Here is a 5,390-nt window from a genome sequence, read left to right as displayed (position 1 = left end):
AGGTGACCAGGTTTCTGATGACAACCACACCGCAGAGATGATGGGGCAACTTCTGCAAACTCCCCACACCAGGCACTCAGCTGCAAGTCAACTCCCAACAAAGGCTGGGGAGAGGGAGTGAGAGCCAAGACGTGTTTAAGTCGTGTGTTTACGTAGCAGTAACTGTGGCCTTCAGAGACAACACGGGACAACTCTGACAGTCCCCTGAGGACTGTCAAGGGCATCCGAAGAGCTGAATGTTTACCCTGGAGCCAAGATCTAGGAATGAAACCATTCTTGCCACTTTCTAAAAGTGGGCCTTCAGGGCATGGATGCTCACAGTTCTGCCTGCCACTGATGGGTCTCTGCATAGAGTTTGTTGCCATGCAAGCATGCTTCCTCTAGATCACAGGTTTTTTTTTTTTTTTTCCAGGGTTCTTTATTGGGGACAGCCACCATCGACCCACGTTGTAATTTAGGTACTGTCTCCTGGCAAAACAGGCATTAAGTGGGCCAGAGGTGTTCCAGTCATGCCTGCTGTGTCTCCAAATCTCAACTGTCTTCAGTGAAGCACTCCTTCCCAGGAAGCTCCTCACCCTAGCACCCTCACCAGCAGGTTCTCCACACATCCCAGCTAAGCAGCCACACCCTCGTTTCTCTTTTGCTCTCTCTTTGGGTGCCTCGCAAAGTAAGCTGCTAAGGCTTAGTACTGTGTGTGCTTATTGAAAAGCCTTGAATCCTATATTGATGCTTGAGAAGGAGACGTCTGCCCTCTGGTGGGCACCGTGAGCACTCACGGCTGCTACCTTAGAGCCCAAAGGACCGAAGTCCTCCTCCGCATTCCGGGAGGCACCTGTGTGGCTGTGTGATCTCCAGAGGTGTGGTGGGGTTCAACGCAGAGCAGAGTCAACGCCAGCCGCCCAAGTTGAACTTTGCTACCTGATTTAAAAGTCTGTTTATAATGAGGTTTTGACAACTCTTTGGAGACCTACTAGACTTTATTTTATTTTAATTTATTTGAGACAGGGTCTCATGTAGTCCAAGTTGGCCTCAAACTCACTACGTGGCTGCGGATGTCCTTGAACCCAGAGCCTCTTGTCTCCACAACGTTGGGATTACACGCCTGAACCACTGCACTCAATTTAGTCTGTGCTGGGGATCAAATTCGGGGCTTCGTGCTAGGTAACCACTCTACCAACTGAGTGGCAGCCCAGCCCCATAGGCTAGCGTCATAAGAACATGTTCTTTCTTGTATGTTCTTTCTTGTTTATTTTTGTTTTTTTTTTTTTTTTGAGACAAGGTTTTTCTGTCAGCTCTAGCTATCCTGAAACTAGCTCTGTAGACCAGGCTGGCCTCAAACTCACAGAGATCCACCTGCCTCTGCCTCCCAAGAGTGCTGGGATTAGTCCTGTATGTACATTCTTTAGAAGGGTTTATTTTTATTTTATGTGAGAGTTTTGCCTGTATGTATGTCTGTGCACCGTGTGTGCAGTGTCTCAGGAGGCAAGAAGAGGGTGTGAGATCCCCCGGAACTGAAGTTACTAACAGTTGTGAGTTGCCGTGTGGGTGCTGGGAACCGAGCCTGGGCTCTCTTGCATGAGCGGCTGGTGCTCTGACCACTGAGCAATCCCGCCAGCATTCTCTGTTCTTACATTAAAAGCACCAAATGTCTGTGCCGTACATAGAAGAGTTTCCATTGTGGGTTCCCCTTTAAAGCGACAATTACTTGGGTGTATGGACACACATTCACATGTGTCATGGTATGCACATGGTTCTTTGTGTGACTGACACTCATGCATGTCACGGGATACGCACCGTGCTCACAGCACACCTCGCGGGACAGCTTTGGTTCTCTTCTGGGGATAGAATTCGATTGGTCAGTCTTGGCAGCAAGCACCTTTATCTGCTGCACCATCCCGCCGGTCGCTGGTTAAAATAATCATGACGGCTGTTTTAAATGTACAGTTCTGGGGTGTTAGGAAAGCCACACTTTTGAGTCACCGCCCATTCTAAAACTCTTCCTAGTGAAAAGCTGCTCAGTGGTGTTGAGACATCCGCATTAAACACCATCTCGCTCTGCTCCCTGGCTCGGCCGACCACGGTTCTCCTGTCCTTCTCCAGGATGCTGACTCCCCTGGGGAACTCCCACCACACCAGTCGGCAGAGCTCAGTGTTTACCTAGGATGGAGCACACTTCCTTTTTAGGACTGCATAGTGATCCATTGCACGAACGGACCTTACTGTTTTTCTCTTCACCTCCTGATGGAGTTTGGCTTCCATCTTTGGCTGTTGGGATACTGTCTGAATGTGTGTGTACAAATCTGTCTTGGGAATCCCAGTTCTAGTTCATCTGGGGAGGAGCCCAGCTGCTGAACTGCCTGGGAATTTCACTTTAGGTGTTCTGGGTAACTGCTCATTGTCTTCCCAAGACAAAGCCTGGTCCATCTCCAGCCACAGAGCACAGGATGCCAGGTCCTCTAAATCCTCACTACAGATGACACCTTCTGCATATGCATGAGTGTGGAGGTCAGAGGTCAACACTGAGCGCCTTTCTCTATCTCTTCTCACTTCATGTTATCAAGAGAGGTCTTTGACTGAACCCACGAGCCACTAATTCAGCTATGTGGGAGCCAACTGCCTCTGACCCGCAGCACTGCAATTACAGATGTGTGCTGCCTTACCCGGCAGCACTGGAATTACAGACGTGTGCTCCCACACCCTGCAGCACTGCAATTACAGACGTGTGCTGCCACGCCCCGTAGCACTGGAATTACAGACGTGTGCTCCCACACCCTGCAGCACTGCAATTACAGACATGTGCTGCCATGCTCCGCAGCACTACAGTTACAGGTGTGTGCTGCCCCACCCCGCAGCACTGCAGTTACAGATGTGTGCTGCACCACCCCGCAGCACTGCAGTTACAGATGTGTGCTCCCACACCCCGCAGCACTGCAGTTACAGATGTGTGCTGCCCCACCCCGCAGCACTGCAGTTACAGATGTGTGCTCCCACACCCCGCAGCACTGCAGTTACAGATGTGTGCGGCCCTACCCCGCAGCACTGCAGTTACAGATGTGTGCTGCCCCACCCCGCAGCACTGCAGTTATAGATGTGTTCTCCCACACCCCACAGCACCGGAATTACAGACATGTGCTCCCATACCCCACAGCACTGGAATTACAGACATGTGCTCCCATACCCTGCAGCACTGCAGTTACAGATGTGTGCTGCCACGCCTCGCAACACTGGAATTACGGATGTGTGCTGCCACACCCTGCAGCATTACAATTACAGACGTGGACTGCCACACCCCACAGCACTGCAGTTACAGACGTGTGCTGCCACGCCCGGCAGCACTGCAGTTACAGATGTGCCACACCTTGTCTTTTACTAAGGTCCTGGGGAGCCAAAGTCTCCATGTTTGCACAGCAGACATTTTACCTACTGAACCATCCCTTCTGCCCTTGTCATTCAAGAAGACATTAAAGTTTTCCGAAAACATTATATGCGTGTCTGTGTGCGTGTGTGCTACACTTGCCATGTGGAAGTTAAGGGACAACATATCAGATGTTGGTGTTCTTCTACAGTGTGGGTCCTGGGGATTGAACTCAGGTCATCAGGCTTGGTGGCTAGTGCCTTTACCCACTGAGCCATCTCTCTGGCCCAACAAGACATTAAAGATAAAACCAAGATGGGCAGTGGTGGTGCACACCTTTAATCCCAGTGCTTGGGAGGCAGAGGCAGGTGGATCTCTGTGAGTTCAAGGCCAGCCTGGTCTGCAGAGTGAGTTCCAGGACAGACGGGTCTACACAGAGAAACTCTGCCTCAAAAAACAGAAACAAACAAAAAATTTAAACGTGTGTGTGTGTGTGTGTGTGCATGTGTGTGTGTGTGTGTGTGTGTGTGTGTGTGTGTGTGTGCATGGTGTTTGTATATGCAGTGCAGTACCTGAAGAGATCAGAAGAGGGCATCAAGCTCCCTGGAGCTGGAGTTACAGGTGGCTGGGAATCTAATTCAGGTCCTCTGCCAGACTGCTGAGCCAACTCTCCAGCCCCCAAGAACATTTTAAAGACCACTACTAGCCAGGCTTGCTGGAGGTGTAATCCCAGTCACTCCAGAGGCTTAGGACTGAGAATTCAAGATCAGCCTGGGCTGCACAGAGTGAGGTCAAGGACAGCCTGGACAACTTTCTCAAAACTGAAAGTATAAAGATGGTTGTGTTATCCCCGGTGGCACGGCCTCGCCTGGTATACCTGAGGCCCTGGAATTAATCTCTACTACAAAGAAAGCCTTTTAAAAAATCATTTCATTTTATTGAATTATGCAAAAATCTTTTACAACAGTCAAAAATAACAATAATAGCATACAGCTGACCGCAGAATTTAAATCCTGTTGCTTGTCACATATGAGTGGAATTCATCTGAGGCAGGGAGAGAACAAAGTGACCCAGCTTCTCCCATGACCACACCACAAGGACTTCCTTCACACGTGGGATGTTTTGAACAGATCAACATTTTAAGAATTTGAACTTGGGGCTTATGGGTGATCCGGAGACATGGCAGTGTAGGGCTCCACAGCAGACATACGCTGGGCAAAGCTCCTGCAGACAGATCCTGGCTAGTCTCAGCTGCATAGAAAGACCCCAGACACCGAGCGCCAGAACGAGGGCTGGAAAAAGACATTCTCCCTAACTAGTGAGAATTACAAGAAGTTCGAATTCTTCACAAATACACATTTCATTATCAAATTTTCAGATTTCTTCTCACAGCCAATTACTTAAAAATGTAAATAAAATGCTTCTAACAAAACAAAAGGATCAGAAACTAAAATGCTAAGAAATTATATAGATAATTTTTTTTGAGAGAGAATCTCATGTAGCTCAGGCTGGCCTAGAATTTGATATGTAGCTGAGGGTGAGCTTGAACTCCCCATCCTGTGGCTTCTACCTTCTTAGTGCTAGGAAGAGTGTGTCACACTAGAATAAAAATAATTCTAGTAACAATGCCAGGGCAATTTCATAGCTAGCAAAGACTGTAATTAATGGAAAATACAAACCAGCCTGGTGGCAAAGGCCAATCATTCGGCTACTTGGAATACTGCCGTAAGAGGATGGCCAGCTCAGAGCATGGCTGGGCTGCTGAATGAGTTCAAGCACAGCCAGGGCAACTTAATGTAAAAAAAAGTGGAATGGAGGCTTGGGGTGTAGCCTAACTTATACCAGGCCCTGGGTTCAATCCACAGGTCTACAAAAATAGGGGGGGCAAAAATCTAAAGGCGAGACTTGCTCTATGCAAAAGTAAAATCTAATATATATATATATATATATATATATATATAATTTTTTCTAGTCAAATGGGATATTTATTACTTTCCATTCCATCTTTTTATAGCATTAAGATGTTTGGGTTGAG

This window comes from Arvicola amphibius, chromosome 5 (genome assembly GCF_903992535.2).
Source record: "Arvicola amphibius chromosome 5, mArvAmp1.2, whole genome shotgun sequence".
NCBI lineage: Eukaryota > Metazoa > Chordata > Mammalia > Rodentia > Cricetidae > Arvicola > Arvicola amphibius.
This window is presented reverse-complemented; position numbering follows the sequence as displayed.